Source organism: Mobula birostris, chromosome 24, assembly GCF_030028105.1.
Source record: "Mobula birostris isolate sMobBir1 chromosome 24, sMobBir1.hap1, whole genome shotgun sequence".
NCBI lineage: Eukaryota > Metazoa > Chordata > Chondrichthyes > Myliobatiformes > Myliobatidae > Mobula > Mobula birostris.
In genome coordinates, this window is record NC_092393.1 from 50,763,070 (window position 1) to 50,776,593 (window position 13,524).

Below are 13,524 nucleotides of genomic sequence, written 5' to 3' on the forward strand. Positions count from 1 at the left end.
ACAATTTTTATTACATGCACCCATGCTGAGCTCATCAATTTCATCAGTTTTTCCTCCAACTTTCATCCTGCCCTTAAGTTCACTTGGTCCAAATCTGACCTTTTTCCCCTTTCTCAATCTCTGTCTCCATCTCGGGAGACAAATTATCTATACCAACATCTTTCATAAACCTACTGATTCCCACGACCATCTTGGCTATGCCTCTTTCCATCCTGTCTCCTGTAGAAATGTTATTCCCTTGTCTCAGTTTCTTTGTCTCTGCTGCATCTGTTCCCAGGATGAGGCTTTCCTTTGCCGGACATCTCTGATGTCTGCCTTCTTCAGTGAACTGGGTTTCCCTTCCTCCACCATTGATGCTGCCCTCACTTGCATCTCCTCCATTTCCCAAACATCCATGCTTAACCCACCTTATCAGAGATAAAGTTTGTCTTGCCCCCACCGACCACCCCATGAGCCTCCACATTCAACATCATTCTCTATAATTCCTGCCATCTTCAACAGGATCCCAACCACCAAACACATCTCTACCTCGTTCTCCTTCCACCTTCCACAAGGATCGCTCCCTCCATGATTCCCTTGTCTCCCCATTAATGTCCCTCCTGGGATATACCTGCAAGTAACCAAAATGCTACACCTGCCCACTTACCTCCTCCCTTATCTCCATTCATGGTCCCAAACAATCCTTCCAGGTGAGGCAACACTTCACCTGCAAATTTGTTGGGGTCATCTATTGTATCCAGTGCTCCCAATGTGTCCTCCTTTGCATTGGTGATACCCGTCGTAAACTGGGGGATTGCTTTGTCATGCATCTTCTCTCCATCTGCCAAAAGCAGGATTTCCTGGTGGCTAAACATTTTACTTTCTATCCCCATTTCTATTCTGACATGGCGGTCCATGGCCTCCTCACTTGCCATGATGAGGCCATTCTCAGGGTGAAGAACAACAGCTCGTATTCCTTCTGGGTAGCCTGGAACTGAGTGACATAAATATTGATTTCTCCTCCCCGAAAAAAAAAATTCCTCTCCCCTTCCATCTTCTTCCATTCCCCATTCTGGCCTCTTACATCTTCTCACCTCCCTATCACCTCCCCCGAGTGCTACTCCTTCTTCCCCTTTCCCATTGTTCTCTCTCCTCTCCTATCAGATTACTTCCCTTCCAGCCTTTTACTTTCCTTCACCTATCATCTTCTAGCTAGTCCTCCTCCCCCCCACCCCCACTTTTTTCTCTTTGGCATCTTCCCTCCTCCTTTCTAGTCCTGATGAAGTTTCTTGGCCTGAGACGTCAACTGTTTAACAATAAGACACAAGGTTATAGTGAAGTAGATTACAGGGTCAAGAGTCAAGGATAGAAACTGTCCTTGAGCCTGCTTGTATATGCTTTGAGGTTTTGGTATTTTCTGCCCATTGGAAAGGAGGAGAATGCCCAGGGTCAGAGGGGGTCTGAATTTTCTGGTGGCTTTGCCAAGCCTGTAGGAAGTGTAGGCTGCGTCCAAGGAGAGGAAGCTGGTGTCCGTGATGTGATGAGACCATGAAGGGCTGTAGGTGTGGAGAAGATTAAAGTGGAAGGGAAATAGCAAGGTAAAAGATGAATTTTTTTTAATTTGATGCACTACTGCTCCAGAAACCAATAGAGCTCAGGTGGTATCTCAGCAGACCAGGACAAGGAAGGAAGACATGGACAGCAGAGTTGTGGATGATCTTAAATTGATGGAGAGTGGAAGGTGGAAAGCTTTGACCCCAGAACATTGTGATCTCTTCTTCAGAAACTGCCATATTCCTTCCTCTCTCTCTCTCTCTATCTATCTATCTCTCTATATCTCTATCTCTATCTCTCTCTCCCTATCACTCTATCTCTCTATCTCTCTCTCTTTCTCTATCTCTGTCTCTATCTCTATCTCTATCTCTCTCTTTCTCAATCTCTATCTATCTCTTCATCTCTCTCTATCTCTATCTCTACTCTACCTCTCTCTCTCTCTCTCTCTCTCTATCTCTCTCTCTCTTTCAAAGACCTGATCAATGTCATTATTATCCACCCACCTGTCAAACAGATAACAACGTACTTCTCTTTTTCAACTTGTCAGTTAGCTTGAATTAACCTTCTAACCGTAAGTTTCATTCTCATCTCACTTACGATAATTGAAATGACCAAATGTGAAGTTTCTGTTCACTTAACGCGGAAGGGAAGTACCTATCCCAGGAGTGAAAACCAGCAGCATTTCACATCAAAAGCAATTGTGGAAGCTAAACTGCGGATTAAGAGAATGAGGTTCCTCCAGCATTTTGAGTGTGCTGCTCTGGATTTCCAGCATCTGCAGAATCTTCTTCTTTACAGCTACTGTGCGGTAACAGGCCCTTCTGGCCCAATGAGCCAGTGATACTGAGTTACATCCATGTGGCCAAAACACCTACTGGCCCGTACGTCTTTCGAACGAGCACCCAGAGGGAACATAGCCGTCACAGGGCGAACATACAGACTCCTCATAGGCAGCGGAGTGGTGTAATTAAACCTGGGTCGCTGGCTCTGTACGCTACAGTGTTACGCTAACCACTATGTTACCATGCCACCCTAGTCTGCCAGGCCAGCCACGTACACTCCCGTGCTGCACCGTTATAGTTGGGCAGAGGCATACACACTCAGTCGCTACTTCCTGTACCTAAAAAATGTACCCTGAGTGTATGTTCATGGTCTTCTGCTGCTGTAGCCCATCCACTTCAAGGTTCAATGTGCTATGTGCCCAGAGATGCTCTTCTGCACAAACTGTTGTAACGTAGCTATTCGAGTTACTGTCGCCTTCCTGTCATCCTGAACCAGTCTGACCATTCTCCTCTGACCTCTCTCATTAACAAGGTGTTTCCACCCACAGAACTACCAGTAAATGGATAAGTTTCGTTTTTTGCAACAATCTCTGTATACTCTCGAGTGGGGGTTCCCAAACTGGGGTCCAGGGATCCCTTACTTGATGGTATTGGTCCATGGCATAAAAAAACGCCGGGAACCCCTGCCCTAGAGTCTGTTGTGTGTGAAAATCCCAGGTGATCAGCAGTTTCTGAGAAACTCAAATCCCCCTGTCTGACTCCAGCAATCATTCCACAGTCCATAAGACCATAAGACAAAGGAGCAGAAGTCGACCATTCGGCCCATTGAGTCTGCTCCGCCATTTTATCATGAGCTGATCCATTCTCCTATTTAGTCCCACTTCCCCGCCTTCTCACCATAACCTTTGATGCCCTGGCTACTCAGATACCTATCAATCTCTGCCTTAAATACACCCAATGACTTGGCCTCCACTGCTGCCCGTGGCAACAAATTCCATAGAATCACCACCCTCTGACTAAAAAAATTTCTTCGCATTTCTGTTCTGAATGGCCACCCTTCAATCCTTAAGTCATGCCCTCTCGTACTAGACTCCCCCATTATGGGTAACAACTTTGCCACATCCACTCTGTCCATGCCTTTCAACATTCGAAATATTTCTATGAGGTCTCCCCTCATTCTTCTAAACTCCAAGGAATACAGTCCAAGAGCGGACAAATGTTCCTCATATGTTAACCCTCTCATTCCCAGAATTATTCTAGTGAATCTTCACTGTACCCTCTCCAACGTCAGCACATCCTTTCTTAAATAAGGAGACCAAAACTGGCCGCAGTACTCCAAGTGAGGTCTCACCAGCACCTTATAGAGCCTCAACATCACATCCCTGCTCCTATACTCTATTCTTCTAGAAATGAGTGCCAACATTGCATTCGCCTTCTTCACCACCGACTCAGCCTGGAGGTTAACCTTAAGGGTATCCTGTACGAGGACTCCCAAGTCCCGTTGCATCTCAGTCAAAGTCACTTAGATCACATGTCTTTGCCATTCTGATGTTTTGGTCTGAACAACAGCTGAACCTTTTGATCATGTCTGCATGTTTTTCATGCATTGACTTTTATGCATTGACATCCAGGGTACTTAAGGAGGTGGCTGTAGAAATCGTGGATGCATTGGTAATTATTTTCCAGTGTTCTATAGATTCAGGATCAGTTCCTGAGGACTGGAGGGTAGCTCATGTTATCCCACTTTTTAAGAAAGGAGGCAGAGAGAAAACAGGGAATTATAGACCAGTTAACCTGACATCAGTGGTGGGGAAGATGCTGGAGTCAATTATAAAGGATGAAATAGCGACACATTTGGATAGCAGTAACAGGATCGGTCCAAGCCAGCATGGATTTATGAAGGGGAGATCATGCTTGACTAATCTTCTGGAATTTTTTGAGGATGTAACTATGAAAATGGACAAGGGAGCGCCAATGGATGTAGTGTACCTGGACTTTCAGAAATAGGACTTTCAGATAAGGTCCCACATAGGAGATTAGTGGGCAAAATTAGAGCAAATGGTATTGGGGGTAGGGTACTGACTTGGATAGAAAATTGGTTGGCAGACAGGAAACAAAGAGTAGGGATTAATGGGTCCCTTTCAGAATGGCAGGCAGTGACTAGTGGGGTACTGCAAGGCTCGGTGCTGGGAAGAGTAACATTAGCAAATTTGCAGATGACACAAAGCTGGGTGGCAGTGTGAAATGTGCGGAGGATGTTGAGATAATGCGGGATGACTTGGACAGGTTGGGTGAGTGGGCAGATACATGGCAGATGCAGTTTAATGTGGATAAATGTGAGGTTATCCACTTTGGTAGCAAGCACAGGAAGGCAGATTACTATTAGAATGATGTCAAGTTAGGAAAAGGGGAAGTACAACGAGATCTAGGTGTCCTTGTTCATCAGTCACTGAAAGTAAGCATGCAGGTACAGCAAGCAGTGAAGAAAACTAATGGCATGTGGCCTTCATAACAAGGGGAATAGAGTATAGGAGCAAAGAGGTCCTTTTGCAGTTGTACAGGGCCCTGGTGAGACCACACCTGGAGTAGTGTGTACAGTTTTGGTCTCCAAATTTGAGGAAGGACATTTTAGCTATTGAGGGAGTGCAGCGTAGGTTCACGAGGTTAATTCCCAGGATGGAGGGGCTGTCATATGTTGAAAGATTGGAGCGACTGGGCTTGTATACACTGAAATTTAGAAGGATGAGAGGGGATCTGATTGAAGCATATAAGATTATTAAGGGATTGGACATGCTAGAGGCAGGAACCATGTTTCCGATGTTGGGGGAGTCCAGAACCAAAGGCCACAATTTGAGAATAAGGGGTAGGCTATTTAGAACGGAGTTGAGAAAAAACTTTTTCACCCAGAGAGTTGTGGATATGTGGAATGCTCTGCCTCAGAAGGCAGTGGAGGCCAATTCTCTGGATGCTTTCAAGAAAAAGTTAGATAGAGCTCTTAATGATAGCGGAGTCAAGGGATATGGGGAGAAGGCAGGAACGGGGTACTGATTGTGGATAATCAGCCATGATCATAGTGAATGGCGGTGCTGGCTCGAAGGACTGAATGGCCTACTCCTGCACCTATTGTCTATTGACTAATTAGATATTTGCATTAACCAGCAGATGTACCAAATAAAGTGGCCACCGATTGTAAAAATGCTAGCTACAAGCCAAGCTCACTCACTTGGCAGTAACTTACAACAGGTAATTTTTTTTTTAGATTATGAGGACACTCAGTCCTAGTTTATTGTCATTTAGAAATGCATACATTAAGAAATGATACAACATTCCTCCAGTATGATATCACAGAAACACAGGACAGACCAAGACTAAAACTGACAAAAACCACATAATTATAACATACAGTTACAACAGTGCAAAGCAATACCGTAATTTGATAAAGAACAGACCATGGGCACGGTAAAAAAAAAGTCTCAAAGTCCTGTTAGCCCCCAACATCTCACGCAGACGGTAGGAGGGAGAAACTCTCCTTCCCATGAGCCTCCAGCGCCGCAAACTTGCCGATGCAGCATCCTGGAAGCACCCGACCACAGCCGACTCTGAGTCCGTCCGAAAACTTCAAGCCTCCGACCAGCCCTCCAACACCGAGCACCATCTCTGCCGAGCGCTTCGACCCCGCCCCGGCCGCCGAGCAGCAAGCAAAGCCGGGGACTCGAGGCCTTCCCCTCTGGAGATTTCGGATCACACAGTAGCAGCGGCAGCGAAACAGGCATTTCAGAAGTTTCACCAGATGTTCCTCCATGTTCTCATGCCTGTCTCCATCAAATCAGAATTGTGCACGGCATCCTACTTGACAGATAACAGATATGCATCACCGGAGTGGCCGCTGCGCACTGCGTCGCGCCGCCATCTTCTCCTCTCCTCTAATTGCGAAAATGTCTGGATCAAAGCACATCATCACCCAGTCACTGATTGCTTCTCAGAAAGAACCAGACAGGAAAGAAACAGAAACTCAATGTTTTGATCTATTTTGTTTTTTATGTTCTTTTTTTTCATGGGATTTGAACACACAAAATCAGAACTGAAATTTCAATGTGGAATTATAGGGATGGATCACTGGATCACCTCACAACGATGAGGCCACCCTCAGGGTGGAGGAGCCAACACTTTATATTCCATCTGGGTAGCCTTCAACAGAATGGGGTGAATATCAGTTTCTCCTTCTGGTAAACTAATTCATCTACTGTCCCCCTTCCTCTATTCCCCATTCTGTCCTTTTACTCTTCTCACCTGCTTCTTACATCTTCCTGGATCCCCTCCTTCTTCCCTTTCTCCTATGGCCCACTCTCCTCTCCTATCAGATTCCTTCCTCTCTCCCCTTGACCTTTCCCTCCCACCTGTTTCACCTATCACTTTCTAGCTACCCTCCTCCCCCACACCCCACACTTTTATATTCGGGCATCTCCCCCCTTCCTCCTCAGTCCCGAAGAAAGGTCTCTACCCGAAATGTTGACTGTTCATTCAGTTCCATAGATGCTGCCTGGCCTGCAGAGTTCCTCCAGCATTTTGTGTGTGTTACTCTGGATTTCCAGAATCTGCAGATTTTCTCTTGTTTATCTCACACATGAGATGTATTGGTATTGGCGCTGTTCTTATTGTTGTCATTTGCACTGAGATACAGTGAGAAACTTCATTCTGCATTCCACCCAGACAGATCATTCCATACTGAGGGGCATCGAGATAGTAAAAAGAAAAACAGGATGCAGAATATTGTCAGCACAAGAGATTCCAGAGACGCTGGAAATCCAGAGCAACACACACAAAATGCTGGAGGAACTCAGCAGGTCAGGCAGCATTGATGGAAAAGAGTAAACAGTCAACATTTCATGCTGAGTATGGACTGAGAAGGAAGGGGAAAGGAGCCAGAATAAGAAGATACGGGAGGGGAAGGAGTAGAGGCGGGCAGCTGATAGGTGAAGCCAGTTGAGGGGCAAAAGTTTTTGTTGTTGTTGTTTGTCCATCATCGTCGATGAAGACCTCAACACCAATATGATGAAGATGGTGTCGAGACTGACGCTTGATTTAGATTTAAGTGAGGGAGAGTTGCGCAGCGTCAGCCTCACTCTCTCTTCCCAACTCCCATCTGGATCCAGTAGAGTCAAGACGGCTGGAGATGGGACTAGGCACAGTGGATAACCAGGACACCTTCTGTGTCTTGTCCTGCTCTACGCATTCCACGATGCTTGCAGAGACCGCCTTCTTGACCGTTGGACCTTCCATTGGACTCGTCTGCTCAATCCGCCGGAGTCTGTCTTCACATGCTGGGATAGACAGCTCCCTATCTCACCCAGGGTTTGAGACCCGTCGGCTACCCTCACCTGGTTTAGCCGGCCTATCGAAGCCGTTGCCTGGGGTGTGGCCGCTGTCGCATGCAAACAGCTACGGGGAGCCACAGGTGAGAGCTGAGTGTCAGGTGGGGATCAAAGGTGCACAAACCGCCTTGAAAAGGACGCGACATGTTCCCCCACCAGAGGTGCGAACCCTCCCTGACACCCCATACACCCTGGGGGCAAAAGTAGGTGGGTGGGGGAGGGAGGCACGAGGTAAGAAGCTGAATTTAGAATATGTAATGAAGGGAGTGCAGAATATATTGTTGTGGCTACAGGGGAAGAGAAGTGCAGGTAAGCAAATAAAGTTCAAGGGCCACGGCAAGGGAGATTGAGAGTTCTTCTTTAGCAATTGACAGGTCTGTTTCGGAATCTGATAACAACGGAGCAGAAGCTGACCTTGAGTGCTTTCAAGCTTTTGTATTTTCTCCTTGCTGGGAGAGTGGAGAAGAGAGAATAATTGACGTGGGAGAGCAAGGCCTCATTAGCTCTCAGCCCAATGTAAAGGATCCTGGGCACTACTGAAGCAGAGACATGTAGTCTAAAGATCAGTGATGTCAGGATAGTTCTTCCAATATGCCGACCACCTCTTATTTTCAACCCATTCTTCTAAAATAAGTTACTTGGCCACTTGTCTCCTAGTTGTACTCTTTCCCAGTCTGCTTGACTGATATTCGTTAGCACATCCTAATGTCACAAGGAGAGCCACAAAAGTGCAAGTCCATTTATTTTCAGAGGGTTATTTCCCAGTCTCACCAAAGTCACAAAACCGCTATCTCAGCACAAGATATTGCAACTAATGACTTCTTTTTCTTTTGCCCATTTTGCACTGGCGGTAAGGGCAGCAATGAAGGCTTTCCATCTCTGGTGGTGTTCGCAGCTTCCTTCATCATGTCACTAGCTTCCGCTCAGTTTACTGCCAGTCATGCAAGTCCTAGGTGGAGACTCAGGAATACCATCACTCAGATGTAGGAGAATTCTTCATTGTGGTTTCTGTAAGAGTTTTGTTTGACCAGTCCAGGTTGTTAGCCCTGAGCCGAACCCCTGAACCTGGAAGATCAGTTGACCACTCTTAGTCTGGTCTCTACCTTTTGACCTGTTTGGCATGGGTGACTCTACCCAGAGCCAAAGCATAAAACCCTGACTCCAGCCAGCATATCCCTCCAGGTCATTGAGGCACGCAAGCCTCCGGACAACGACGAGGGTGATTCCCTCCAAAATATATATCTGGAACTTGCGAGCAAAACTGTTAAAAAGATCAACACCCATAACTCCAACAAAACAAAGCCTTACAAAGAACATAGAATGGTAAGCACAATACAGGCCCTTCAGCTCATGATATTGTGCTTATCCTTCAACCTACTCCAAGATCAATCGAACCCTTCCCTTCCCCATAACCCTCCATTTTTCTATCATCCATGTGACATCCGTGCAACCCACTTTCTTTGGCCATGGTCTTGTAACACAGCACCCTCAGTGCAAAACCAGCATTTCCCTCCTGAAAAGTTTTGCAAGAAACAAATTCTTAAAGCCTTTCAGAAAACATAGGAATGTCATTATTAACACAATAGACTCTGGAGATGATGGAAATCCAAGGTAATACACACTTAAAATGCCGGTGGAATTCAGCAGATCAGACAGCATCTACAGAGAGGAATAAACAGTCAATGTTTCAGGCACGACCCTTCATCAGGACACAAGCATGTTATTATTAATCACAAGCTACAATGTACAAAGTAAATTTATACTCAAAGTACATATACGTCACCATACACTACCCTATGATTCATTTTCTTGTGGGCATTCACAGTAAATACAAAGAAACATAACACAATTAATGAAAAACTGCACACATCAAAGACACTTTCATTTTCAAGAACACTTCATCAGGCTGGTATTTATAGTAAGCTATGGCGTCTTTTATAAGTTTGTAATTTAAAGTAAGAATTTGGTGAATGATATTTACACTTGATTGAGCCTGTGTAAGTAATCAGATTGAGTTAAACTGCTATAGGATCCTGTAATAAGTTGGATTGTTTCTGGTTTCTCTTGGTATTTTCCGCATTTATCACCTTAAATTTGTTGGTCTTTTATTATGCATTTTTGGTAATTATTTTGTGTTAATCACCTGATTTGTATTGCCACAAGGAATCCCTCTGTTTCTGGGAAGAGGTCTCCAGCTCTGAGCCAGACATTTGATGCTTCCTTGTTGACATCTAGTTAGCTCAGATCATGGGGATGTCTTCCATGGAGGGTCATGCTCTTCCATTGGTTAACTTTTTCTTCTGTAGTGATAACTTTGTCATTTTCTGGTTTGTGTTTTCATTTAAGTTTAGTGGTGCATACTTCTTATCTGAAATCTGAATTGCATATAGTTGCATTGAGTGCTGAATCCTGTTTTCGTTGATGAAAATATATTCTTAATATTTTTATCTGACTGTTGTGTAAACATTTTTATATGTCTATTAATCCTCTTCCTCCTTCTCTCCTAGGTAGTGTTAATCTAAGTACGTTCAAGTGTACATAGCGTTTTCTAAAATTTGTTATTTCATTTCTTACATTTTGTTGTAAATTTTCCAAATTGATTTTGAGCTGGAAAATTTACAGATTGAAATAACCAGACTGTATATTATTACTTTTTTATTTCTTTTTGTATTTGCACAGTTTGTTGTCTTTTGTGCACTGGTTGTCAACCCTGTTGATGAAGGCTTTCATTGATTCTATTATGGTTATTAGATTTATTGAGAATGCCCACAAGAAAATGAATCTCGGGTTAGTATGGCTCATATACCGTATAATTTGATAATAAATTTACTCTGAACTTTTGAAGAAACAACCAATGTGCAAAAGACAACAAATTGTGCAAGTACATAAAAGATAAATAAATAAATAAGCCCATAAGATCTAGGAGCAGACTTTGGCCATTTGGCCCATCAAGTCTACTCTGCCATTTCCATTTTCTCTCTCAGCCCCATATCCCCAAGTCCCTTCACACCCTGACCAAACAAGAATCTATCAACCTCCGCCTTAAATATACGTAAAGACTTGGCCTCCACAGCCACCTGTGGCAACAAATTCCACAGATTCACTCTCTGGCTAAAGAAATTCCTCCTCACCTCTGTTCTAAAAAGACGTCCCTCTATGCTAAGGCTGTGTCCTCTGGTCCTAGACATAGGAAACATCCTCTCCACATCCACTCTATTGAAACCTTTCAGCATTCGATAGGCTTCAATGAGGTCACCCCTCGTTCTTCTGAATTCCAGTGAATACAGGCCCAGAGCCATCATATGGCAAGCCGCTCAATCCTGGAATCATTTTTGTGAACCCACTCCAGCATCATCAGGTCATTTCAAAGAAACATTGAAAACAAGATTTGCAGAGTCCTTGAAAGTGAGTCCATAGTGTGTGGAGTCAGTTCAGTGTCGGGGTGAGGGAAGTTGACCCCTCTGGTTGAAGAGCCTGATAATTGAAGGGTAATAACTGTTCCTGCACCTGATGGTGTGGGTCCTGAGGCTCCTATACCTCCTTCCTGATAGCAGCAGTGAGAAAAGAGCATGGCCTGGACCGTGGAGGTTCTTGATGATGGATGCTACTTTGTAGAGGTGCTCAATGGTGGGAAGACTTTACCTGTGATAGACTGGGCTGCGTCCATTACCTTGTGTAGCCTTTTCACAATGTCCTTTGTGGTTATTTTGTGACTTTGTGATCGAGCGACATATTTAAAAAAAATGAAGTATTAAACTGTAAAGACTGCAGATTCATGTAAGTGTCAACACACTGCTGCATAGCAGTTACTTTCAGGGTATGTTTGCACTGCTATTTTTTCACCATTGGTGAAATTTAACGAGAAGTAGACATTGTGGTTGATATAAAGCAGGTTTGAGTGCAGTACGAGAATTCTCTTCAAATGTGTAAAAGAAAAAGATAGCAGATTTAGGAAATGCAACTGACCAGGTTTAACTGAACATTTCAATTTACTGGTAAAATAAGAGCATTTACGTTTAAATAGCAATTACAAAGAAAGCCAGTGCAGGGCACCTCAGTTGTGTAATGGTTAGTATGACAATATTATAATTTGGGGTGTCAGAGTTCGAAGATCAATTCTGGTGCCGTCTGTAAAGGAGTTTGCATGTTCTCCTCGTGACCGCATGGGTTTCGTCCGGACACTCCAGTTTCCTCCCATATTCCAAAGATGTACTGGCTGGTAGGTTAATCGGTCATTGAAAATTGTCCTATGATTGAAGCCCTCTGTTGGTGGAGGTCAGCCATACGTATTGCGTTCCAGCTGTCTATGTGATATGCAAGGCAGGGCAGTATAATATGAAGAGCAAGCTGCTGGCCCATGTAGCATGCTCCCCCTCTCTAAGTAGCTGATGAATCCAAAGGAAAGGCAGAGACTGATACAGTTTCACAGCAACCATGTCGCAGGAGTTGCCAGTCAGCACTGAACTCAATATAAAATTGCCTTAGGGACTTTTCCTCAGGGTTCACTCCCAAAGCCTTCCTCATGAGTGAGTATAGCTGCAACTCAGTGGAGGTTTGAGGTCAGAGTTTCCCTCCTCCTAGAGTTTGTCCTGTGATTAGGCTAGAGGTAAATATTACAAGTGGGTTGCTTGGCAGAGTGGCTCATTGAGCCAAAAGGGCCTGTTCCACACTGCATTTCTAAATAAATAATAAGAATATAAATTAAATTAAGCAGAACTAGACAAGTGCAGAACCCAGTTGATATAAACGGGGCATAAGATGATTGGAGGAAAGTATCGGGGGGGGGGGGGTATCAGAGTTAGTTATGTGGAATGCTGTACCGGGGGTGGTGGTTTAGGCAGATACGTAGGCGGCATTTAAATGACTTCTAGTGATTAAAAAGCTGCATGTATGATAGAAAACTGGAGGGCTACATAGGAGGGAAGGGTTAGATTAATCTTAGAGCAGGTTAAAAGGTCAGCACAACATCGTGTGCCGAGAGGCCTGTACTGTGCTGTAATATTCTGTGTTTGTGTTTTCAGTCTCTTATGTCTTTCTCTGAATTCTCTGACTGACGTGTGAAATGTAGAAACTCCCCAAGGCCCATGAGCTCACAGAAGCATGACAGTGCACCATAAGGGCTCCTCTGTAAGCAGTGTCGGAACCCAGACAACAGTCCGCTCCCTGACACTGTGGTGCCAGCCTTAAAGAAAGGTGCATTCATTTCCAACCAAGCTCTACGTTAGCTCGGGCATTCAGGACCCTGGATACTGGGGCCTTGGGCGTGTCTGTACCTTGGGACCATGGCCCTCTATTTAGCTCTATCATGCTTCTGCACCTGTTCATCAGCAAGTGCAGGTCTTGGTCTATTTCACTATTTTATCTATTTTTAGAACCCTGTGTGTAGGTTGAAACACATGAAAATGGATGTGCAGAGGATGTTTCCTATGGGGGGGGTGGAGCCTAGCCTCAGAGGGCGCAGCCTCAGAATAGAGTTGAGGAGGAATTTCTTTAGCCAGAATCTCTGGAATTCACTCCCACAGACACCTGTGGAGGCCAGGTTATTGGGTACATTTGAAGTAGACACTCATAGGTTCTTGATTAGTTCGGGCATCAAAGGTTACAGGGAGGAGGCAGGACAATGGGGTTGAGAGGGGTCAGCCCTGATCGAATGGGGGAGCACACTCGATGGTCCAAAAGGCCTAATTCTGCTCCTATGTTTTATGGTCTTATGAAGTAGTTGTGAACATGTGCAGGAGCCAATGCAAGAAGCATCATTCCGGTTCTGTTTTACTGAGCAGCAATGCATGCGTTTGATTGTTATGAGTGGAGAGAGATCTAATAAGTATTAGTGAAAA